Raw genomic sequence first — 26,803 nt, 5'->3', positions numbered from 1 at the left:
GATAGTGACGCAGTCAGTGTGATGGGGCAGAGTTTTAGTAGCAGGGTAAGCGTGAGGCGTCAGTCTGACACTGACACAAAACGTGTGATGGAGTCAGGCTGATAGTGACGCAGTAGGTTTTAGGAGTGAGGGTGATATTAACATAGGAAGTGCGAGGGCGTCACTGATAGTGACACAATATGTGTGTGGCTGTCTGGCTGATGGTGACGCAGTAAAAATGAGGATGTCAAGGTGAAACTGGTGCAGTAAGTATGAGGTTGGCAGATGGACATTAATGCAGTAAGTGTGAGGGGTTCACGCTGATATTGAGGCATGCAAGTGTGAGGGGCCAGGTTGATAGTGACGCTGTGTGCTGGCGGGTCCGGCTGATAACGATGCAGAAAATATGAGTGTCTCAGTGTGACAGTGACGCATTACGTGTGAGAGGGTCAGGGTGATAATGACAGAGAAAGTGTGAGGGGGTCAGGTTGATAGTGATGCTGTAATTGTGAGCTTGGTCAGCGTGACAGTGAGGGGCTCAGGCTGATAGCGACATAGCAATTGTGAGGGTGTCAGGGTAGTAGTGACGCAAAACGTGTGAGCGGGTCAGGCTAATAGTGATGCAGTACGTGTGAGGTGTCAGGCCGATAGTGACGCAGTAAAGGTGAGAGTGTTGGTGTGCTAGTGACGCAGTAAGTGTGAGGCGCTCAGGATGATAGTGACGCAATAAGTGTGAGGTTTCAGGTAGACACCCATGCGGTAAGTGTGACGTGTTCAGGGTGACAGTGATGCAGACACTTTGAGGGTATCAGATTGAGAGTGACACAAGAAATGTGAGGGGACAGGTGGATAGTGACACAGTAAGTATAAAGGGTCAGGCTGATAATGATATACTAATTGTGATGGAGTCAGGATAATAGTGGTGCAGTGAGTATGCGTTGTCAGGGTGATAGTGACACACACAGTGTGAGTGGGATAGAGTTATAGTGATGCAGCAAGTATGAGGAGGTCAGAGGGATAGTGTGCAGGGTCTGGCTGAAGGTGACGCAAGAAGAGTGAAAGGTTCAGGGTGATCTGGACGCATTAAGTTTGGGGGTCAAGGTGATAGTGATGCTGTAAGTATGAGTGGGTCAGTCTGATAGTGACACAGTACTTTTGAAGCGATCAGGCTGGTAGTGATGCAGTAAGCATCAGGGGATTAGGCTAATATTGATGCACGAAGTGAGAGAGCGTCAAGGTGTGAGCAGGTTAGAGAGAGAGTGACGCCGTTAGTGAGTGGGGTTTGGTTGATAGGGATGCAGTAGGTGCGCATGTGTCAGGGAGTGAGTGATGCAGGAAGTATGAGGGTGCCAGAGGGATAGTGACGCATTAAGTATGAGTGGATCAGAGTGGTTGTGACGCAATAATTCTGAGGGGATCAGAGAGATACCAACGCAGTAAGCATGAGGGGGTCAGGCTGTTAGTGACGCTGTCAGTTTGAGTGCCTCCGCCTAATAATGATGAAATAAATTTGAGAGAGTAATGCTGATTGTCAAGTGATAAGTGTGAGTGAGTCAGGTTGGTAGTGACGCTGTAAGTGTGAGTGTTGAAGCTCATAGTGAAGCAGTAGGTGTGAGGTGGTCAGTGTGATTGTGGCGCAGTAAATGTGAGAGGGTCAAGGAGATAGTGACAAGGAGATAGTTTGAGGAGGCAGTGTTGTAGTGACACGGTAAGTGTGAGGCGTCAGTCTGATACTTACATAATAAGTGTGATGGAGTCAGGCTGATAGTGACACAGTAAGTGTAAGGAGTCAGGGTGACAGTAACATAGGAAGTGTAAGGGCGTGACTGATCGTGACAAAGTAAGTGTTTGGCAGTCAGGCTGATAGTGACGCAGTCAAAATGAGGGTCTCGAAGTGAAAGTGAAGCAGTAAATGTGAGGGCGCCAGATGGATAGTGATGCAGTAAGTTTGAAGGGTTCACGCTGATATTAAGGCAGTAAGTGTGTGGGGTCAGGTCTATAGTGATGCAGTAAGTGTCGGCGGGTCAGGCTGATAGTGATGCATTCAAAGACCAAATATCCAAGGCTCACTGTAGTGCTGAACAGCGAGACTTCTCAAGGCGAAGACAAAAATCAATACTTCTCATCCTGGTCATAAATCACAATGCTTCATTTTAAAATTGTTATCTCCTGCTTCTAGATTCACCAATGAGGGAACAAAATTTAATTGCACCACCCTGTTTATCTCTTCAAATATTTTGCAACTCTCAATGAGATTACCTCTTTTGTTTTGAAACTGTTAAGAAAAAGCAGGATTTGCCCAATTTCAATTCAGAGGACTGACGTCCATCCATGATATCAAGGCTAATCACCATTCGTGGTATTCCTCATATGGCATTAGTATATTTACTAAATTGAGGACAATAATTCCTCATACTGTAGTCCAAGTGCGGTCGAACTGAGCCACCATACATTGGAAATAATGTTTCGTTCTCGTGCCCTGAAATCCTTCTGCAGCTTTCACAGCAGACTTCTACAACTGCTACTAGACTTCAATGACTTATTAAAAACTTCTCCAAGATGCATTTCTAAAAATCCGTACATCATACTTTCTACTTCAAACCTTCGACAAATAATCTCCACACATTTCCCTCCTGACAAGTATGATAAAGTCAAATCATTGCTATTTATTAGATCACGAGGGACATGGATAGGTTGAGTCGTCAAGGTGTTTTCCAGCAGGTGAGGAAGTCAAAATTTAGAAAACATCGGTTTAAAATTAGTGGGTAAGGATTTAAAAGGGACGTCAGGGGCAACTTTTTCAGACGTGTCCAGAATGAGATGCCAGAGAAATTGGTGGAGTCTGGTACAACTGTAACATTGAATGGCATCTGGATGGATATATGAGTAACAAGGTTTCGAGGGATGTGAGCCAAATGTTGGCAAATGGGACCTATTAATTTAGGATATCTGTCCACCATGGTCAAGTTGGAAAGAAGGGCCACTTTCCGTGTTGTATTGTTCAACGACTTGATGACTCTAGAACAACCGCAAAAACTTTGCAAATAATTCCGTCAAGACCATTTCAAGTTCCAACTCTTCGGTTAATCTTCCTCTCTGGTGCTCACAAGTTCATTACCTGATGTCAGAACTTACAGATTAGTTGCTGGATCCATTCCTGTAAATTGGTTCTGCATTCTTTCTAATTCCGATTTTTTTTTACGAATGTAGATAATGTTTATGGACTTAGCATCAATTTCTCTAATACCATTTTTCGATGAATATTAAAACACAACAGCATATCTAATTTGGCACCAGATGATGAGCAATTGAGTCAAAATCGATCGGAAGCAGTGAGACAATGATCCTCTCTTCGTGGTGTACATCCGTGACTCTATAATTCGACGTAGAATCATTCCCACAACTTCAGCTGTGTCAGAATCTAGTTTGCGGTGAAAGCCTGTCAATCTGCTAAGGTAACGTTCGTCTGTGTCTCTGCAAAGGAGTTGGCGAAATCTTTGGGTCTTGACAATTTGTTCTTCCAACAAAAGAATTCAGTTGTTTTACTATGAAAATTGACAACTGTCCCGCAGCTATGTTGGCCGAGAGGTTAAGGCGTTGGATGTGAAATCCAATGGGGTTTCCCTGCGCAGGTTCCATTCCTGTTCACAGCATAGAACCTTTTAAAAGTCATTAATTCCTTTGCAGGATTTGGATTTCGTGGAGCTTGAGCTTTGCATTCAATCGAAAGTAAATTTTCAACTGTGAAGAATCCGAAGTAAGTTCAAGACTGACCCAGTCATCTAATTGAATAAATTATAGGTCGAGACACAAAAAGCCACCAACTTCCAACACGAATCAGTTTCAACACATTTGTCGAACTATCCTGAAATTTGGATGTTCGGGGGTGTGGAATTCAGCAAAACAAGAAGCAATGCAATACATTTACCTGCAGGTGATGAATTTTTTTTAGGATCAGTTGAAAGTCAAGCTGAGAAAGTTCAACCTAATTTACAGCTGACTCTCAAGGCCAATAATCTATTATATCAGCAGTCAATGAATTAGAAAAAAAAACAACTCCATGTGTGGAAAGGAACTCGACTGATCCAGGTTTCTGGCTTGCGATGTGAAAAGGCAAGGCGATATCAGCGGAGTAGAATTTTCTGGAAATATTAGAAATGGAATGTTAACGATCTTCTGCTGTCCACATTCGTAAGAAACTGTGCATTAAGAACTGAAATTGAAAATTAACGATGAAAATCAGACTTAACCCTCTGCTTATGGTGTAGCATTGTTCAGAACAATAGGTTGTTGTTGAGGTTAAAATTGACCAAAATAATCGATGGGGATCTTATCCACGGCCTTCGTTGGAGAAGTTGGTGTGGAGAGCTCAGCTTGAAAAACCAAATTCCAATTAATCATCCTGGCTGTCTGAATTGCTTAGTTAAACATACTCCCAGTTTAATTAAAAACCATTGCTATCAGAGTTAGATGTTTTCGTGTTAGCATGTTCCGATATGAGAAGACACTTTTGAGTAGATGTGACTTAATTTTGACTCTAACGTCAGAGATCTTGACACATTTCTGGACCAGAAACAGCACTACAATTGGTATCAAATCAAACTGAACAAAGGACTAGTCACTTAGACATTTCCTGTCTGCAGACTCTGCCAATGGATCGTTCAGGCCCGATGTAGGAATAGGGCGTGGTGACATCTGTTCGCAAGTGGATCACTTCATTCTTGCTCACGATCCAGTAACCGTAATTCATTTTGAACTTCTTCGCCATCAGCATGATAAGTGGTACATAATGCACAGGTTTCCTTCTCGAAAGAATAGCGAAATCTTATTCAATGCAGACGCAAATCCAAGTTGTCCCTGGTCGACCAGAAGACAGATGTCGCGAAACAAAGTGAATACAGAAAACAATCAATGTTTTCTGGGAGTCAAAAAGATGTACTGGAAGAACGGAAACATATATTTGGAACTAAAGTCACATACCACTTCCACAGACTAAATGTTCTTGAACCGTTATCTTAATATGACCTTCATGTCCACCATTGCTGCAAAAATTATCTTAACAACTCAGAACTTTGTGTTCTTTGATATTCTCTCTTACATGTTTCTCTTCATTTTGAAACTAAAACCGAGCAATAGTAATGCACCCTATTTCACTTGCAAAGATCAGATGAAGATCAATTTATAAGAGAACAGAAATAAATGGCAGTTACCATTTCGACTCCAAAAAGTCTTCTTCAGAGGTCTGCGCAATGAACTCGAAATAGTAGACCGAAAATGAAAAAAAGAAGCCAAAATCCCGCGAATACACCACCCGCAAGTACATCAAGTCCGACTCGAATATGCCGGTTTACTACTATCAACATCAGTGGAGAGCAGAACAAAGCTCATTCTGCAGTTGTCAACCTGCTATGACGTAATTGTAAAGTCAGAAATATGATTCGGTAAAAAGCGGGATGAAAGCGGGATATCGGAACTCTGAAAAAAGCAAGTGCCTGCTTTGCTTTGAAGAAGGTTGGCAGTGATGAAAATGGAAATTAACTACAGTGAGGGGGGCTTAATTAATACTCAGCATCGTTACAACACACAGGGACGCAATTCTTTTTGCTAGGTTTCTGTTCTGCCATTTTATAATCAGGACTGCTGTTGGGTTTGGTTTCCATTCCAGGCTTAGGTGACAGCCTGATGGAAGTTTGCACATTCACCCAATTTCTGTGTGGTTGCTCTGGTTTGCTGCCACATTCTAAATATTTGCAGGTTATTTGGAATCGCCATTGAACGCACACGGTTACAGAGACAGTGATGTCTCTTTAAGAGGAGTGTCTGGATATGACGTACTTCAGAGGATTTTTGTGAACTTAAATAGACAAAGTGGGGTTAGTCTGCTGTTTCCTGGGTGCGCTACATGGACAGAGAGCGGTCAGGGTCTTCTTCCCTGAGGGAGATACGTTGACAGAGTTGGGTTTGTTGCTCTTATCTGTGTCAGTCACGCAGATACAGTAGGGTCAGTCTGCCCTTCCCTGGGCGAATTTCTTTCACAGAGTGGTGACAGTCTGCTCTTCCCTGCCTGAGTGAATTAGAAAGAGCGGGGTCAGTGTTCTCTTCCCTCGATAATTTATGTTGACAGTCTGGCTTCCGTCTGCTCTTCCCTGGCGAGTTACATTGGTAGAGTGGGGTTAGTGTTCATTAATTGGGTGAGTGCCAGAGACAGAATGGGATCAGTTTGCTCATCCCTGAGGGAATTACATTTATAGAGTTGGGTCAGACTGCTCTTCAGAGAATGACTTTTATTGACAGTGTGGGATCAGTCTGCTGAGTCACACTGAGAGTGTGGGGTCAGTCTGCCCTTCCCTGGGTCAGTAACACTGACTGAGTGGCGTCAGTTTGCTCTTCCCTCAGTGAGTTACATTGACAGAGTGGCGTCAGGAGTGGCGTCTTTGAGGAGTTGACAAAAGTAACTCGTCCCCTACATCTTTGGGATAATTAGGGTTGGGCAGTGAATCTTATCTCATTGAAAGACAACTGTGTCCCAGAAATGCATTTCTAATAATTGCATGTACTAATTCGACACTGCAAGCGGTCGGGAATAATTTGAGGAGAGGTGCAGGGTAGAATAATTAAAGTCAAATGCACTGATGCCGAGGAGACATGACACAAGATGTGAGCGTGGAGCTGATGGTGCAAGGCTCAGTGTCAGTGCTATTGGTGCAGCATTTATTTCTCACTGTTCGCAATGACTCACACACCACTGCTGTCAAATCACAACAATGAGCCTGTTCATCTTGGTTTGAAAATCCCTGCATGTGTATTAACATGGTTAATGGGACGCGAGAGGAGATGAGAACATCCTCTTTATTCTGTCGGTTTAAAATATGAAAATATCTGTTGGATGCCAATGCAAGAGAATACTATCTTTTTCTGTGCCTTTTCAGTGGGGCATGCTCAGCATTGAAATGTCTGTTTTTGCACAAGCAGAATTTGATTGCCATTCATACTGACCAACGCTAATACAGAAAACACGTTTTCGATTCCTGTGATCAAGTGGTTCAGACATTGCACATATGGACGACAAATCTGGCTTTTAACGTGGCGCCGTTGCTTAGCTGGTGAAAGAACCTCCCATCACACTGGTGCCTGCTCATTGTATTGAAAGCTCGTTATTTCTCGCAAGTATTGTGTTGCTGATCGAGAAACTCAGTGTCCTGTTTGAATTGCTATATATTCTGATTTCGAGTTCCGGCTTCATTTTCCAGGTTTGCATCCAGTAGTGTATGTTGCTCTTTTTAACTACTATTTTAACCTGAAGATTCTTCCCGCAGTTCCACAAGCACTTCTGCTTCTCATCCTCTTATTCTCATTCCTTCATTCCCAGTTTTGTGGAAATTAAGTGGTGAGGCAGGAGACACTGCAGCATTCCCGGGGAATGTTGTGGTAATGGCACTGACACCACGACATGATCACCCTCAGTCTCTGCTGTCACCATTCATTTGTTGTACACCAACAGTATCCTTGTTCTTCTTCAGCTATCATGTAGTTACTTTCTTTTCCTGTTGGATAAGGAATTCAACTTTAACTTTGAAAGGGTCTTTAGATTTTGAGGAAGAAATGTCTCCTTGCCTCAGGTCGAAGTGACAGACGCATTATCCAGAGAATATGAGACTACTTCGACCGACTCCAGCCAGTCGTCAGAAAGCTTCTCAGCAGTTCGAATCTCAAACTGTCTCTGAATGTCACGCTTTTCAAGAGCAGAAATGGGAAATGAGGGATATGGACAGCCAGAGAATCGGAGAATGTGAATACGGCCTAGGAGGATACAGAGACAAATATAGAAAAAACGAAGACACACATTGAGGCAGACACTGAAAGAAACAATTCTCCATTCGGCGTGACTGCTAAATAACAAAAAGCAAAAGGAAATGTAGCCATTAAAACATAGCCTTCCACCAGCTCAGGAAAATGGAAGTAGCATGACAGCTGATTAAGTCCTTTTAAGATTGTAAATTCGACGTTTGTAAGCTCAAGAGTGATTTTGATAAATATCCTGATTCGACAGGTAAGATTATCATTTTCCCAACAGTATAATCTACAAATCTATAACTAACCTGTTTCCTTTCCATCTAAAAAAAAATCTGTTTCTCTCCACAGATGTTGCCAGGTGTAGCGGGTTTCTCTATCAATTCTCGTTTTTAGTTCAGCTTTCCAAAACCTGCATCTTTTTGATTTTTGATAACCTGGCACAAAACCAAGCATTACCAGGTTCGGACCAGTGGTCAGAAATACTGCTACCACGATATACTTGCACAATAAAACATTCATTCCCTGTCCGAAAATAGAACTAATGCCACAGCAGTTCTAATTCCAAATTCTAACTACGACATTACGCTGAATGAAGACAGACGCTCTTGCACTTATTCTCAATGAAATGGCTTTTCCCTTTCATTTCTGATCAGTTTCACTGCAGATTGTTTTCTACTCGTCTTCAAGTTTTGCAGAATGGAAAGCCCATTTGGCCTATGGTGCAGTCTGGTTTAAAGACATTCGTCTATTCCATTCCCTGTTTCCAGCTTTGGTCCATAACCTTATGTGTTCTGATGTTTCCAGTGCAAATGGCAGTGAGGTTCTCGCTTTGATCTTAGATGACACAACAATGGGATTGAAGTTTGAAATAGTCACACTGTGTTATTACCCACGTCGTGTCTCCCACAGAAAGAGACACACAGACACATTCCCCGAGAGTGGCAGAGTTCTCAGGATTTGACCAGCTCCTTGTGCTTCACTTCAGCTGTCCACTCCAACATGCAAGTTCAACCGCCAAAAGGCAGCTTTTGGTTAAACCAAAGCCAGTTCTACAGACAATGAGAGACGTTGCTCTGAGCTAGAATTTGAAGTGGACGAAAGAAACTGTAAATTCGAAAACCCAAACCCTTCCGTTCCTGACAGACAACAGGAATGGACGAGCTCGCTGCATCCTCGCGATTTTAAATGCGAACCGACAATCCCCTAACTCGACGTCAGGCATGTTACCAATTCCGTCACTGACCCAAAAACCAGGTTTGGCTGTGACAGTTTGTCTATAGATAATGTAAACGTCCACATCAGGGAAGCAGCATTCACAAGGTGAAACATCAGCAAACATAATCACCGTCACTGTTTCACTTGGAATTCCCCACTCTATGAAACATTTCCTTTCACTGTACTTTCATATTTGAAGTTTTTTACATTCCAGAGCCTGAACTAATTCAGCGAGAAACCACTGGTCATTTCGAGCCCGTCACCCGGAATGAGGCGAGTTGAACGATGCCTTTCTTGATGCCAAATCATCAGCACGGCTCAAAACGAGCTCGTGTTAGCATCAGTCTTTACTTAACTTTCTGCAGTATATCTGCTGAACAACATCAGATTATCACAGCATTGCCTTCTTCACATTGAAACCAAGGGTGATAATATGAACCGACTTGGAAACCTGGAGAGAGAAACACTGCTGACAAAGACAATTATGACGTGAAGAGCAGGCACTAGAGTTTGTACAGGTCCGAAAGGCTTCTGCAGTATCAATGGACATCTCTGCAGACGAGTCTGATTTTGCATTGCCAGGAACAGGCATTCGTTCCCAGTTAGGAGATGTAGATTTAATTCTCTTCTTGTGAATTATCCGAATGAAAACTAAATCCTGGCTGCACCCAGAACACACACACGGATCCTGCCAGAACAATTCAGTGATCGATCAGCATCTGTCTGGAAGGGCAATGGCAGCAAATACAAGCGAAAGCTATCACAGCAATTACCCCTCCAAGGTTCTCGCGTTTCCCAGTTGAAAATATTTCGCTGTTCCTTCAATGTCACTACGTCTAAACCCTTGCCTCATGGCATTATGCCTGTACCCCACAACTGAGGACATCCAGGGTTATGCAGAGTAACTCATAATCTCAATCTCTCGAGTAATTAGGGATTGACGGTGCATCCCATCACATTGAGCAATGACTTTATCCCAGTAATACGTTTCCTAAAGCTGCAGTTTCTAAGGGAACACTTGCAAGCTGTCGGGAATAAGTTGAGAAGTGGAACAGACGAGAGGAAAATGTGAAAGGCAATGATGACTGGGAGGCATGAGACAGCAAGTGAGTGAGGAGCTGATGTTGCAACGTTCAATGTCAGTGTCAGTATTTACTGACCACTATTCACTCTGACTCACACACCACTCCGAAACAATTCACCGCAATGAGCCCATTCCTCTTAGTGTGAGTTTACCTTTGCTGAAATTAACGCGGTTAAAGGTGCCCAAGAGGATGGATGGATCCGCGTTATTCTGTCAGTTTAAACAGTCTAAGTTATCAGTTTACAACAAAAGTAATAAGAGATTGCCTCTTCCTGTGCATTTTCAGTGGAGATAATCCAGCTTTGATCTCTTTTGCGTAACCAGAGGCTGTTTTAAATTTACACCGAGTAACTGTGAAACACACAAAAAATGACTCCGAGTTCCTGTGTTCGAATAGTCCCTATTTTTGTTCGCTCTGGCTGGAGCCGATTTTCATGGATATTGGAAAAGTGTTTATCTCTCTGTCTGTCTCTCTGCCTGTATCTCTCTCTCTCTCTCTCTCTCTCTCTCTCTCTCTCACTCACTCACACGATGCCATAATCTTCTCTTTGCCAATATAACTTGCGTTTACCTCCGGAGGTCCCCTCTCATTGGGCGCGACCGCCTCATTGCCTTGGTTTTCACAAACCAAGAACCCACGTAACCGGTACAGCTTTGGCGACTCCAACGCTGCCCATGGTGGCTCCAAGTCTCAAACCACCGTTAATCTTGCTATCTCTTAAACTCTCGAGAGACGGCAATCCTTTCCCTTGAGTTTTACTCGAATACCGCGCGAGAGTTCACTGGTCCCTCTTCCTGGTTCATTTATTCTCTTCGAACGAGTCTCTATGTCGGATTACTTTAGCCACAACTCTTACCCCGACCCTATTCGATTCGGAACGCGATTCTAGGGCGATCCACCTATTCCCAGTCCTCTCACGCAAAGGGGCCAATTCAGCGCTCGAGATGAAGTGAAAGACCTTCAAGGCAGTGGCGCGTACACCTCCTGGGAATCTTCAAAATCTTACCCAGTCGCAAGGTCCCAGGCGAGCCCCCTAGTTTCCTGCCGTGGAAATTCAATCGACTCAATGCAAATGCTACCAAGAGCAAAGAAAAAGTTTATTTTTGAAATTTGCAGAGTGGACCCGACACATTTGCAAGACGCCTCATAAAATGGACGCCTGACGGTTTTCACATATTCCCTTTATATTATATATCGCCTTGCCTTATCACACCTCAAGCCAGAAACCTGGCTTATTTATTGGTCTTGAGAGTCAGCTGTAAAATAGGTTGAACTTTACATTTATTCTGTCTTTTTGCAAAGTTAGGTCCATACTTCTTTGTTTCAATCATGGTTTCACAGATTTCACAATAAATGATCATTTTCCACTACAGTGGATCAGGCTGACAGTGACTCAATAAGTGTGATGGAGTGAGGATAATAGTGACACAACAAGGGTGAGGTGTCAACGTGGTAGTGACGCAGACTGTGTGAGTGGATCAGGCCGATAGTTGAGCAGTGAGGGGGGTCAGAGTGATAGTGATGCAGTAAGTCTGTGGGATCGGACCGATAGTGACGCAGTAAGTGTGAGGTGGTGAGGGTGATAGTGAAGCACTTCGTGTGAGGGGTCAGTGTGACAGTGACGCAGTAAGAGTGAGTTGTCAGGCTGTTAGTGACGCAGTAATTGGAAGGAGATCAGGCTGATAGTGATGCAGTAAGTGTTACTGTGTCAGGCTGATTCTGACGCATAAAGTGGGAGGGGACAGGATGATAGTGACGCAGTAAGTGTGATGGGTCAGGCAGAGACTGACGCAGTGAGTGTGAGACAGTCAGGGGGATAGTGAAGGAGTAAGTGTGTGCGTTCAGGCTGGTAGTGACACAGTAAGTTGAGAGCGTCAGTCTGATAGTGGCCAATAAAAGTGAGGTGTTAGGGGAACAGTGACGCAGTAAGTGTGAGTTATCAAGCTGTTAGGGATGCGGGGTCAGTCTGATAGTGAAGCAGTAGGTGTGAGGGGGTCAGGCTGATAGAGACGCAGCAAGTGTGGTGGAATCAGCTGATAGTGTCACAGTATGTGTGAGGGGTCAGCCTGATAGTGATGCAGTAAGTGTCTGTGAGTCAGAGTGACCCTAATGCAGGAAATGAGAGGGGACAGGGTGATAGTGACGCAGTGAGTGTGAGGGGGTCAGCGTGATGGTGACGGAGTAAGTGTGAGTGTTCAGGATGATATTGACGCAGTAAGTTGAGGACGTCAGGCTAATACTCGCCAGTAATTGTTAAGTGACAGGGTGATAGTGATGCAGGAAATGTGAAGAGTCAGACTGATAGTGATGCGGGAAGTGTGCGAGTGTCAGGCTGATAGTGATACAGTAAGTGCGTTGGGAGCAGAGTGGTAGGAACGCAATAAGTGTGAGCGGCTCTGGATGATAGTGACTGGTCAGCATGAGGGGGAGGATAGTAGTGATCCAGTGAGTGTGAGGTGTCAGGATGACAGTGAAGCAGACTGTGTGAATGTGTCATTGTGATGGTGACATGGCAAGTGTGATGGGGTCAGGGTGACAGTGACGCAGATGCTTTCAGGGGGTCAGGTTGTCGTGATGCAGTAATTGTGAGGGGTCAGGGTGACAGCGACGCCGTGAGTGTGAGATGTCAGTGTGATAGTGACGCAGAACATTTGAGGGGCCAGGCTTATAGTGACGCAGTATGGGCAAGGGGTCTGGGTGACAGTGATGTAGATGCACTCACAGGGCCAGGTTGTAGTAAACTGTAAGTGTGAGTGTCTCAGGCTGATAGTGTTGAAGTAAATGCGAGCGGCTAAGACGGATCGGGATGTAGTAAGTGTGCAGGGGTAGTGCTAGAAGTGACTTAGTAAATGTGAGTGTTGAAGCTGATAGTGATGCATTACGTTTGAGGGGATCATGCTGATCTTGGCGCAGTAAGTGTGACGTTATCAGGATGATAGTTACGCTGTAAGTGTATGGGAGCACAATGATCTTGACGCAGTAAGAGTGGGGAGTCAGGGTGATAGTGACGCAGTAAGCATGAGTGGGTAAGTCTGATAGTGACGCAGTATATGTGAGGGAGTCAGCCGGGTAGTGGCGCAGTATGTGTGAGATGGTCAGGCTGATATTGATGCAGTTAGTGTGTTGGGATCAAAGTGATAGTGACGCAATAGGTGTAAGCGGTTCAGGATGATAGTGACACAGTGGGTGTGAGATACCAATGTGATAATGATGCAATAAGTGTAAGGGCTCAGGATGACAGTGACACTAAGTGTAAGGCCCTCAGTGTGATAGTGCCGCAGCAAGTGTGGGGTGTCAGGGTGTAAATGACGTCGTAAGTGAGAGAGGAGCATTGCAATAGTGAAGCAGTAACTGTGAGGGGGTCAAGCTGATAGTGACACAGTCAATGTGACGGGGCATTGTTTTAGTGACAAGATAATTGTGAGGCGTCAGTCTGATACTGACACAATAAATGTGATGGAGTCAGGCTGATAGTGACACAGTAAGTGTGAGGGGTCAGACTAATAGTGAGACAATAAGTGTAAGGATTCAGGGTGATAGTAACATGGGAAGTATGAGGGCGTGACTGAAAGTGACGCAATAAGTTTGTGGCGGTTAGGCTGATGGTGACGCAGTAAAAATAAGGCCGGCAAGGTGAAAATGGCAAAGACTGTGTGAGTGGGTCAGGGTGATAGTGATGCAGTAAATGTGAGGAGGTCAGGGTGAGAGTGACGCAGTAAATGAGAGAATCAGAGTGAGAGTGACACAGTACGTCTGAGGGGTCAGACTGCTATTGACGCAGTAAGTATGAAGGGGTCAGGCTGATAGTGACACAGTCAGTGTGACGGGGGAGAGTTTTAGTTACACAGTAAGTGCGAGGCGTCAGACTGAAACTGATACAAAAAGTGTGAGTGGGTCAGGGTGATAGTGACGCAGTACGTCTGAGGGGTCAGGCTGATAGTGACGCAGTCAGTGTGATGGGGCAGAGTTTTAGTAGCAGGGTAAGCGTGAGGCGTCAGTCTGACACTGACACAAAACGTGTGATGGAGTCAGGCTGATAGTGACGCAGTAGGTTTTAGGAGTGAGGGTGATATTAACATAGGAAGTGCGAGGGCGTCACTGATAGTGACACAATATGTGTGTGGCTGTCTGGCTGATGGTGACGCAGTAAAAATGAGGATGTCAAGGTGAAACTGGTGCAGTAAGTATGAGGTTGGCAGATGGACATTAATGCAGTAAGTGTGAGGGGTTCACGCTGATATTGAGGCATGCAAGTGTGAGGGGCCAGGTTGATAGTGACGCTGTGTGCCGGCGGGTCCGGTTGATAACGATGCAGAAAATATGAGTGTCTCAGTGTGACAGTGACGCATTACGTGTGAGAGGGTCAGGATGATAATGACAGAGAAAGTGTGAGGGGGTCAGGTTGATAGTGATGCTGTAATTGTGAGCTTGGTCAGCGTGATAGTGAGGGGCTCAGGCTGATAGCGACATAGCAATTGTGAGGGTGTCAGGGTAGTAGTGACGCAAAACGTGTGAGCGGGTCAGGCTAATAGTGATGCAGTACGTGTGAGGTGTCAGGCCGATAGTGACGCAGTAAAGGTGAGAGTGTTGGTGTGCTAGTGACGCAGTAAGTGTGAGGCGCTCAGGATGATAGTGATGCAATAAATGTGAGGTTTCAGGTAGACACCCATGCGGTAAGTGTGACGTGTTCAGGGTGACAGTGACGCAGACACTTTGAGGGTATCAGATTGAGAGTGACACAAGAATTGTGAGGGGACAATTTATAGTGACACAGTAAGTATAAGGGGTCAGGCTGATAATGATATACTAATTGTGATGGAGTCAGGATAATAGTGGTGCAGTGAGTATGCGTTGTCAGGGTGATAGTGACACACACGATATGAGTGGGATAGAGTTATAGTGATGCAGCAAGTATGAGGAGGTCAGAGGGATAGTGTGCAGGGTCTGGCTGAAGGTGACGCAAGAAGAGTGAAAGGTTCAGAGTGATCTGGACGCATTAAGTTTGGGGGTCAAGGTGATAGTGATGCTGTAAGTATGAGTGGGTCAGTCTGATAGTGACACAGTACTTTTGAAGCGATCAGGCTGGTAGTGATGCAATAAGCATCAGGGGATTAGGCTAATATTGATGCACGAAGTGAGAGAGCGTCAAGGTGTGAGCAGGTTAGAGAGAGAGTGACGCCGTTAGTGAGTGGGGTTTGGTTGATAGGGATGCAGTAGGTGCGCATGTGTCAGGGAGTGAGTGATGCAGGAAGTATGAGGGTGCCAGAGGGATAGTGACGCATTAAGTATGAGGGGATCAGAGTGGTTGTGACGCAATAATTCTGAGGGGATCAGAGAGATACCAACGCAGTAAGCATGAGGGGGTCAGGCTGTTAGTGACGCTGTCAGTTTGAGTGCCTCCGCCTAATAATGATGAAATAAATTTGAGAGAGTAATGCTGATTGTCAAGTGATAAGTGTGAGTGAGTCAGGTTGGTAGTGACGCTGTAAGTGTGAGTGTTGAAGCTCATAGTGAAGCAGTAGGTGTGAGGTGGTCAGTGTGATTGTGGCGCAGTAAATGTGAGAGGGTCAAGGAGATAGTGACAAGGAGATAGTTTGAGGAGGCAGTGTTGTAGTGACACGGTAAGTGTGAGGCGTCAGTCTGATACTTACATAATAAGTGTGATGGAGTCAGGCTGATAGTGACACAGTAAGTGTAAGGAGTCAGGGTGATAGTAACATAGGAAGTGTAAGGGCGTGACTGATCGTGACAAAGTAAGTGTTTGGCAGTCAGGCTGATAGTGACGCAGTCAAAATGAGGGTCTCGAAGTGAAAGTGAAGCAGTAAATGTGAGGGCGCCAGATGGATAGTGATGCAGTAAGTTTGAAGGGTTCACGCTGATATTAAGGCAGTAAGTGTGTGGGGTCAGGTCTATAGTGATGCAGTAAGTGTCGGCAGGTCAGGCTGATAGTGATGCATTCAAAGACCAAATATCCAAGGCTCACTGTAGTGCTGAACAGCGAGACTTCTCAAGGCGAAGACAAAAATCAATACTTCTCATCCTGGTCATAAATCACAATGCTTCATTTTAAAATTGTTCTCTCCTGCTTCTAGATTCACCAATGAGGGAACAAAATTTAATTGCACCACCCTGTTTATCTCTTCAAATATTTTGCAACTCTCAATGAGATTACCTCTCTTGTTTTGAAACTGTTAAGAAAAAGCAGGATTTGCCCAATTTCAATTCAGAGGACTGACGTCCATCCATGATATCAAGGCTAATCACCATTCGTGGTATTCCTCATATGGCATTAGTATATTTACTAAATTGAGGATTATAATTCCTCATACTGTAGTCCAAGTGCGGTCGAACTGAGCCACCATACATTGGAAATAATGCTTCGTTCTCGTGCCCTGAAATCCTTCTGCAGCTTTCACAGCAGACTTCTTCAACTGCTACTAGACTTCAATGACTTATTAAAAACTTCTCCAAGATGCATTTCTAAAAATCCGTACATCATACTTTCTACTTCAAACCTTCGACAAATAATCTCCACACATTTCCCTCCTGACAAGTATGATAAAGTCAAATCATTGCTATTTATTAGATCACGAGGGACATGGATATGTTGACTCGTCAAGGAGTTTTCCAGCAGGTGAGGAAGTCAATATTTAGAAAACATCGGTTTAAAATTAGTGGGTAAGGATTTAAAAGGGACGTCAGGGGCAACTTTTTCAGACGTGTCCAGAATGAGATGCCAGAGAAATTGGTGGAGTCTGGTACAACTGTAACATTGAATGGCATCTGGATGGATATATGAGTAACAAGGTTTCGAGGGATGTGAGCCAAATGTTGGCAAATGGGACCTATTAATTTAGGATATCTGTCCACCATGGTCAAGTTGGAAAGAAGGGCCACTTTCCGTGTTGTATTGTTCAACGACTTGATGACTCTAGAACAACCGCAAAAACTTTGCAAATAATTCCGTCAAGACGATTTCAAGTTCCAACTATTCGGTTAATCTTTCTCTCTTGTGCTCACAAGTTCATTACCTGATGTCAGAACTTACAGATTAGTTGCTGGATCCATTCCTGTAAATTGGTTCTGCATTCTTTCTAATTCCGATATTTTTTTTACGAATGTAGCTAATGTTTATGGACTTAGCATCAATTTCTCTAATACCATTTTTCGATGAATATTAAAACACAACAGCATATCTAATTTGGCACCAGATGATGAGCAATTGAGTCAAAATCGATCGGAAGCAGTGAGACAATGATCCTCTCTTCGTGGTGTACATCCGTGACTCTATAATTCGACGAAGAAACATTCCCACAACTTCAGCTGTGTCAGAATCTAGTTTGCGGTGAAAGCCTGTCAATCTGCTAAGGTAACGTTCGTCTGTGTCTCTGCAAAGGAGTTGGCGAAATCTTTGGGTCTTGACAATTTGTTCTTCCAACAAAAGAATTCAGTTGTTTTACTATGAAAATTGACAACTGTCCCGCAGCTATGTTGGCCGAGAGGTTAAGGCGTTGGATTTGAAATCCAATGGGGTTTCCCTGCGCAGGTTCCATCCCTGTTCACAGCATAGAACCTTTCAAAAGTCATTAATTCCTTTGCAGGATTTGGATTTCGTGGAGCTTGAGCTTTGCATTCAATCGAAAGTAAATTTTCAACTGTGAAGAATCCGAAGTAAGTTCAAGACTGACCCAGTCATCTAATTGAATAAATTATAGGTCGAGACACAAAAAGCCACCAACTTCCAACACGAATCAGTTTCAACACATTTGTCGAACTATCCTGAAATTTGGATGTTCGGGGGGGTGGAATTCAGCAAAACAAGAAGCAATGCAATACATTTACCTGCAGGTGATGAATTTTTTTTAGGATCAGTTGAAAGTCAAGCTGAGAAAGTTCAACCTAATTTACAGCTGACTCTCAAGGCCAATAATCTATTATATCAACAGTCAATGAATTAGAAAAAAACAACTCCATGTGTGGAAAGGAACTCGACTGATCCAGGTTCCTGGCTTGCGATGTGAAAAGGCAAGGCGATATCAGCGGAGTAGAATTTTCTGGAAATATTAGAAATGGAATGTTAACGATCTTCTGCTGTCCACATTCGTAAGAAACTGTGCATTAAGAACTGAAATTGAAAATTAACGATGAAAATCAGACTTAACCCTCTGCTTGTGGTGGAGCATTGTTCAGAACAATAGGTTGTTGTTGAGGTTAAAATTGACCAAAATAATCGATGGGGATCTTATCCACGGCTTTCGTTGGAGCAGTTGGTGTGGAGAGCTCAGCTTGAAGAACCAAATTCCAATTAATCATCCTGGCTGTCTGAATTGCTTAGTTAAACATACTCCCAGTTTAATTAAAAACCATTGCTATCAGAGTTAGATGTTTTCGTGTTAGCACGATATGAGAAGACACTTTTGAGTAGATGTGACTTAAATTTTGACTCTAACGTCAGAGATCTTGACACATTTCTGTACCAAAAACAGCACTACCATTGGTATCAAATCAAACTGAACAAAGGACTAGTCACTTAGACATTTCCTGTCTGCAGACTCTGCCAATGGATCGTTCAGGCCCGATGTAGGAATAGGGCGTGGTGACATCTGTTCGCAAGTGGATCACTTCATTCTTGCTCACGATCCAGTAACCGTAATTCATTTTGAACTTCTTCGCCATCAGCATGATAAGTGGTACATAATGCACAGGTTTCCTTCTCGAAAGAATAGCGAAATCTTATTCAATGCAGACGCAAATCCAAGTTGTCCCTGGTCGACCAGAAGACAGATGTCGCGAAACAAAGTGAATACAGAAAACAATCAATGTTTTCTGGGAGTCAAAAAGATGTACTGGAAGAACGGAAACACATATTTGGAACTAAAGTCACATACCACTTCCACAGACTAAATGTTCTTGAACCGTTATCTTAATATGACCTTCATGTCCACCATTGCTGCAAAAATTATCTTAACAACTCAGAACTTTGTGTTCTTTGATATTCTCTCTTACATGTTTCTCTTCATTTTGAAACTAAAACCGAGCAATAGTAATGCACCCTATTTCACTTGCAAAGATCAGATGAAGATCAATTTATAAGAGAACAGAAATAAATGGCAGTTACCATTTCGACTCCAAAAAGTCTTCTTCAGAGGTCTGCGCAATGAACTCGAAATAGTAGACCGAAAATGAAAAAAAGAAGCCAAAATCCCGCGAATACACCACCCGCAAGTGCATCAAGTCCGACTCGAATATGCCGGTTTACTACTATCAACATCAGTGGAGAGCAGAACAAAGCTCATTCTGCAGTTGTCAACCTGCTATGACGTAATTGTAAAGTCAGAAATATGATTCGGTAAAAAGCGGGATGAAAGCGGGATATCGGAACTCTGAAAAAAGCAAGTGCGTGCTTTGCTTTGAAGAAGGTTGGCAGTGATGAAAATGGAAATTAACTACAGTGAGGGGGGCTTAATTAATACTCAGCATCGTTGCAACACACAGGGACGCAATTCTTTTTGCTAGGTTTCTGTTCTGCCATTTTATAATCAGGACTGCTGTTGGGTTTGGTTTCCATTCCAGGCTTAGGTGACAGCCTGATGGAAGTTTGCACATTCACCCAATTTCTGTGTGGTTGCTCTGGTTTGCTGCCACATTCTAAATATTTGCAGGTTATTTGGAATCGCCATTGAACGCACACGGTTACAGAGACAGTGATGGCTCTTTAATAGGAGTGTCTGGATATGACGTACTTCAGAGGATTTTTGTGAACTTAAATAGACAAAGTGGGGTTAGTCTGCTGTTTCCTGGGTGCGCTACATGGACAGAGAGCGGTCAGGGTCTTCTTCCCTGAGGGAGGTACGTTGACAGAGTTGGGTTTGTTGCTCTTATCTGTGTCAGTCACACAGATACAGTAGGGTCAGTCTGCCCTTCCCTGGGCGAATTTCTTTCACAGAGTGGTGACAGTCTGCTCTTCCCTGCCTGAGTGAATTAGAAAGAGCGGGGTCAGTGTTCTCTTCCCTCGATAATTTATGTTGACAGTCTGGCTTCCGTCTGCTCTTCCCTGGCGAGTTACATTGGTAGAGTGGGGTTAGTGTTCATTAATTGGGTGAGTGCCAGAGACAGAATGGGATCAGTTTGCTCATCCCTGAGGGAATTACATTTATAGAGTTGGGTCAGACTGCTCTTCAGAGAATGACTTTTATTGACAGTGTGGGATCAGTCTGCTGAGTCACACTGAGAGTGTGGGGTCAGTCTGCCCTTCCCTGGGTCATTAAAACTGACTGAGTGGCGTCAGTTTGCTCTTCCCTCAGTGAGTTACATTGACAGAGTGGCGTCAGGAGTGGCGTCTTTGAGGAGTTGACAAAAGTAACTCGTCCCCTACATCTTTGGGATAATTAGGGTTGGGCAGTGAATCTTATTTCATTGAAAGACAACTGTGTCCCAGAAATGCATTTCTAATAATTGCATGTACTAATTCGACACTGCAAGCGGTCGGGAATAATTTGAGGAGAGGTGCAGGGTAGAATAATTAAAGTCAAATGCACTGATGCCGAGGAGACATGACACAAGATGTGAGTGTGGAGCTGATGGTGCAAGGCTCAGTGTCAGTGAAATCTCTGACTGTTAAAGAATACAGGAGGATACTGGAAAGTTGAGCGGAAAAGTGGCAGCTGGAGTTCAAACCAAACAAATGTGAGGTGACGCATTTCAGTCAGTTTAATTCTAGATGGGGTTATACAATGAAGGAAGAACTTCGGGAAAAAAAAAAACTTGATGGACAGAGAGATCTGTGAGCACAGGTCCATTATACACTGAAGGTTGCTGCACAGGTGGATAGAGTGGTCAAGCAGGCATATAGTATGCTTGGCTTCATTGGATGGGGTATTGAATAAAATGGCGGGCAGGTCATGTTAAAATTGAACAATACATTGGTCTGGCCACGCTTAGAATACTGTGCAAATTTCTGGTCGCCACATTACCAAAAGGATGTGGACGCTTTGGAGAGGGCGCGTAAAAGGTTTAAGCGGATGTTGCCTCGTATGGAAGGTGCAATCTAGGAAGAGAGGTTGAGTAGGTTAGGTTTGTTTTCATTAGAAACAAGGAGTTTGAGTGGGACCTTTTTGAGGTTTACAAAATCATGAAGGGTACAGACAGGATAGATAGAGAAAAGTTTTATGTCCCAGATTGAACGATTAAATACCGAGAGGTCACGCTTTCAAGATGAGTGGTGAAAAGTTTAAGAGGGATACAGTGGGTGGTGGGTGTCTGGAACGCGTTCCCAGCAGAGACGGGAGAGGTAATCACGGTAGATACAGTTAAGATGCGTCTGGACAGATGCATGAGTAGGTGGGGAGCAGAGGGATACAGGTGCTTAGGAATTGGGTGACAGGTTTAAACAGTAGATTTGGATCGGCTCAGGCTTGAATGGATGAAGGGCCTGTTCCTTGTCTGTACATTTTCTTTGGTCTTTCTTCTTAAATTACGCCAATTTCATTACATAATCTGCGAGGTCTAAGTGCCTGAAGTGAATCGATGCTGAAACACTAGTCATAAAAATTCTGAGTGTGGGCTTTTGTGTTGTAGCGGGATCGAGGGTTTTAAGATGCTGGATTTTAAGCTTCAGTTTCTATCGAATCGTGGCTTCAAATACCAGCATCGTAAGTGAGCTACTATGTGGAGATGTATGCGAGAGAACTGAGCATGTGTGGATGCCTTTTAATTTGAGTGTTTGCAGCTCCTCAGTGTGCTTACCCTCTCGGTGATAAAATCAGCGACCGTCTCTGAAAACAACGCAAGTTCCTGCTGTCCGACGTATCCTCATATCCCGTCGATAGCTTTGCTTTTGGATATCTGCGTTGCCAGTTTCTGTATGTCAAATGGTTAGCGCAGTTGGCTGAAATGTTGGTGGTTCGAGCCCACCCAGGGAATAAGCCTCAAATATTTCAGCACAAGCATTCACCCCGACCATGTATTGGAACCGGGAAAACTCATCCATGATTCACCCCAAGTCCGCAGGGAGTGAGACGTTTACACGCAGCAGAATACGACATCACTTTCTCCAAGCTCCCGATGCCAACAGAGAGCGGCCACTGCAGCTTCAATCAGCGACTTTCTGCCAAGCCATGGGAAACAACTCGTGGAAACTCCCTCCTTAGTAACAGCTCTTTCCGTGAGAAAGGAGAAAAACTTTCACTTTAAATTGGAAAGGGCTTCAGGACATTGGAATGTTGCTCCAGTCCTTGGAACGTGTTATAAATAAAACTCCTGCCTTGAAAATAAGAAGTGGTAAAAGGTTTTAGGTAGAAATAACAAAGAAAGTGTTGATTGAGACGACTCTGTCTCGTCAGCAGATAGGAAATGCCCAACACTGTAAACGGAAATGATTGGATTTCCTTAGGTAACGTCCCGACTGATTTACGGCCTTTGAACACTTTGGGTGGTGCACGGTTGGTTTGGAATCTTACGTTTTGAAACGGACATCGTTCATCGTATTTTCGGCTGCACTGATAAAGTTGTCTCTGGTGTCTCCAGTAAAATGGAAACAGTGTTCACTCAGAAACCGACGTGTGATCAAAAGCGATTGGAGTGATTGGAAATCACATCAGCGATATAAAGGTGAGGGTAAAAATATGAAGATATTAAGGTTGAACCTTAAATCCCGGGACAAGTGCTGAATAGATTGTAATGCATTGAAGGAATAACTGAAGTGAAAGGTGTGAATGATATTGTGATTAAGTGGAATGAACTGGATCCTAACAAAGTGCTGATGAATTATGCTCGCAATGTAATAGTAAACTAATCCACAGTCCACCGTGCTTGGTTAGCTCAGTCGGTGCAGTGTGAGATGCTTAATCTGTGGTTGGTGGGTGCAAGCCTCACAATGGGCGCTTTCACCGCTAAATACAATTCCGGCTCTTCTTTCCACGTGCAGTATTGCAACCCTTCGCAGGGGAATGTTCTTGCTGCTTTCATTGACACATCTGTCCGCCTGCTTTTGATCACACGTCGGTTTCTGAGTGAACACTGTTTCCATTTTACTGGAGACACCAGAGACAACTTTATCAGTGCAGCCGAAAATACGATGAATGATGTCCGTTTCAAAACGTAAGGTTCCAAACCAACCGTGCACCACCCAAAGTGTTCAAAGGCACAGAAAGCGAATGGCCACTTGCTAGGGGTCTGACAGAGACGGATCAATGTCACATGGGTTCTGAATCAGTTTTTAGTGATTCAGATTGTTCTGATGGAAACCGAAGGGAACTCTCCCTCAACGTTTTGCAATTGTGCTTCTTGTGTTTAACGTATGAACAGTATATTGTCAGTAACGAGGGTGGAGGTGCGGCAGGATCGTGAGGTTTCAGTGTGGGACATAGACACAGTAAGTCAAATATCCCCAGCGCACGGGAGAGCTGTTTGGTCCAGGATCACTGCCATCTTCTCTTACTAAACCAACAAATGACATTATTGGAAAATGCTGGTAGCATCTTGGAAATATAAATCGATTTAAGACTTCAGGACTAGTGACACTCCTTTTCCATGTGCATCTCCACCTGCGTTTGCACACTCTTCCTTGTTATTGAATGTCTCCTGACTTCCAACTTTATATTCAGCTTCTCTTTTATTACTTCCTTTCCAACCATTTTCCCAGTCTCCGATTTTGTATCAGAACTGTTCCATCTTTCACATTGCCCAGGACTTCGAACTGAACAAATAACTCTGTTTCTATTTCCTTAGATAGCAGATGACCAGAGACTGGAAGGCAGTGTTGTTCCGAAATCTCATCCATGATTCACCCCGAGTCCACAGGGAGCAAGACGTTTACACGCAACAGAATACGACACCATGTTCTCCAAACCGCCGATGCCAACTGAAAGCGGCCACTGCAGCTTCAATCAGGGCTTCCTGCCAAACCCTGGGACACAGGTCGTGGAAACTCCTTTCTCATTAACTGCTCTTCCCGTGGGAAAGGAACAAAACTTCCATTTTAAATTGAAAATTCAGGAGATTGGAAGGTTGTTCCTGTTCTTGGAACGTGGTATAAACAAAACTCCTATCTTGAAAATAAGAAGTGGTAAACGTTTTAGGCCGGAAGAACAAAGAAAATGTTGATTGTGAGGACTCTGTCTTGTCAGCAGATGGGAAATTCCTAATACTGTAAACAGAAATGGTTGGGTTTCCTAAGGTAATTTTCCGACTGATTTACTGCTGCCAGAGTGACTGGAAATCACTTCATATGAAAATATTCGGGTTGAATCTTAAATGCCGGGACAAGTGTTAAATAGATTGTAATGTTTTGAAGAAATAACAAAAGTGAAAGATGTGAATGATGTTCTTTGTGATTGGGAGGAACGAGCTGGATCTTTGCAAATTGTTGTGCCAGGTGAATTATGCTCAGAATGAAATAGCAAACTAATTCATCGTGTGCCAACCCTGGATATCTCAGTTCGGTGCAATGTGAGGTGTTTAATCAGAGAGTCGTGCGTCCAAGCCCCATAATAGGCGTTTTCACTGTTTAATCGAGTTCCAGCTCTTCGTTCCACATGCGGAATTGCAAGCCAATGCTGGTGGAGCATTCTTGTTGCTTTCATAGACACATATGTCCTCCTGCTTTGATCACATGTCGGTTTCTGAGTGAAAACTGTCTGCACTTTACTGGAAGCGCCAGAGACAAGTTTATCAGTGCAGCTGAAAATGTTATGAATGATGTCCATTTTACAACATGAGATTCCACTACATCCGTGCACCAACCAAAGTGTTCAAAGACACAGAACGCGAATGGCCATTTGTTAGTGGTCTGACAGAGACGGCTTAATGTCTCATGGGCCCTGAACGACAATTAACTGATTCAAAATGTGCTGATGGAACGGAACGGAGCTCTCCCTGTACATTTTGCAATTGTTCTTGTTGTGTGCTCATGTAAGTTTATGTAATGAACAGTTTAGCGCCAGTAACGAGGATGGGGGTGGGGAAGGATTCTGAGGTTTCAGTGTGGGACAGACGTGATCTGATCGAACGGGTAAGTCAAATATTCCCAGAACATGAGAGAGCTGATTGGTCCAGGATCACTCCCATCTTCTGTTTCAGAATCAACAAATGAAATTGCTGGAAAATCTCAGCAGGTCCGGTCGCATCTTGAAAATGAAAACCGAATGAGATTTCAGGACTGGTGACACTTCTTTTTCCATCTTCATGTCCCTCTGTCTTTCTACAAACTTCCTTCTTATTGAATATGTCCTGACTTCAAACTTTATATTCAGCTTCACTTTCATTGCTTCCTCTCCAAACATTTTCCCAGTCTCTAAAATTGTATCATGCTTGTTCTATCTCTCACTTTGCCCAGGACTTCCAACTGAACAAATAACTCTGTTTCTATTTCCTTAGATACCAGATGGCCAGAGATTGGAAGACATAGGAGGACGGTTAGCGCTTTCAGAATATCTAGTCTGCTCCGCCATTCGATCTTGGCTAATATCGTTCTTAACTCCATTCTCCAGTCCTCTACCTGAACACTTACTCCCCAGTCTTAGGATCCAGTCTTTTACCCAGAGTGGGTCCTAATCCGTCCCAAAACCCTCCACATGTGTTGGCAGCTGTTACACCGTGTCTCCGTGTCATCAATCTCAGTTTCAGTGATTCTGGCAAACACGAACTGTTCTGAGCAGCTGCATCGGCTCTCTGGCCCCACTGTGATCCTGCGGGGGAGCAGTAATCATCTTCATCTCCTCCGGAAAGGATCGGCGCTTCAAAACAAAAAATGGACAGAAAGAAAGATAGGCTTGTGTGTCAAGATATGTGGTGGTAATTGCTTTCTGACCTGGTCAGTAAACCTTACTCTGTATATCCCCGCAAATTCTAGCTGTCGTGATGAAAGGGAATACAAGTCCAATTTATTGCCATCTACGCTTTTATTCGATATGTATTCTTCCTTGTTCTGAATATGCAGGGAGTTTCCAGCACTGATGGTCACCATTTCTAAGAGTGCATGTCGCGGGCCCTGATCTTTTCTGGAGAGTAGCAGTATCAGTTTGTGCGAAAGTGGCCCAGTACAAAGCTTAGAAGAAACATTGTTGTTCCCTCTTTCCGGGTGACAGTCTTTCATATCATGATCGATGGGGCTTTATTGCATTCTCATCAGCAAACCTTGTTTTGAATTTACTCGCCCAATACTACTGTAGCGGTGAAAAGAATATAATTCCGAATACCTGCTGCGTGAATTTCATTTTCAAATTTCTATTAGCAGTGGTCCTTCATATGTGGTGATGTCTATATCACTGCTGGCCATCCTGTTTAAGAGTGCCGTTACATATGTTCCTCTGTCTTGGCGCTGCAGGGAAAATTGTCTGCGCCGTTTCAGCCAATATTTCTTGGATATTTCAACATGGTATTCTTTATTTTTTCAATCATGTCCTCTTTAAGGACACAGTTACCGGGCACGGATCCTTTCTGTAACAACAGTACCGCATTTGCTTGACATGCGAAGGTGGCCAGGATCAGTAACAAGGAGAGCATTCATTTGCTTCTGTCACAGCGAACACTGGATTCATGATGTTAATCTCTGTCAAATGCATCCGAAAATGTGCTCTGAAAGCTTCATTTGAACGCTGTCTGGCGTTTCTCAACGTGTGTCAACCAAAAGCAGAAATCCTCAATCATAGTTTGGAGCAGTTCACATATTCGAGTTTCGAAGCAGCAGACACGCATACAGTTCATTCAGTCAACCACGGGAATGAAAAGAT

The 26,803-nt window shown here is 43.8% G+C and overlaps 1 non-coding gene across 1 annotated transcript; it reads left to right on the top strand.

The window, feature by feature from the left end:
* The first annotated feature begins 17,558 nt into the window (after positions 1–17,558).
* trnas-uga (transfer RNA serine (anticodon UGA)) lies at positions 17,559–17,640 on the top strand. Its single transcript has one exon. It is a non-coding gene; the product is annotated as a tRNA-Ser (tRNA).
* Positions 17,641–26,803: the final 9,163 nt, after the last annotated feature.

The sequence above is a fragment of the Chiloscyllium plagiosum genome, unplaced genomic scaffold, assembly GCF_037043375.1.
Source record: "Chiloscyllium plagiosum isolate Xiang-an unplaced genomic scaffold, Cpla_swu_hap1 HiC_scaffold_37, whole genome shotgun sequence".
Classification (NCBI taxonomy): Eukaryota; Metazoa; Chordata; class Chondrichthyes; order Orectolobiformes; family Hemiscylliidae; genus Chiloscyllium; species Chiloscyllium plagiosum.
This window is presented reverse-complemented; position numbering and strand designations above follow the sequence as displayed.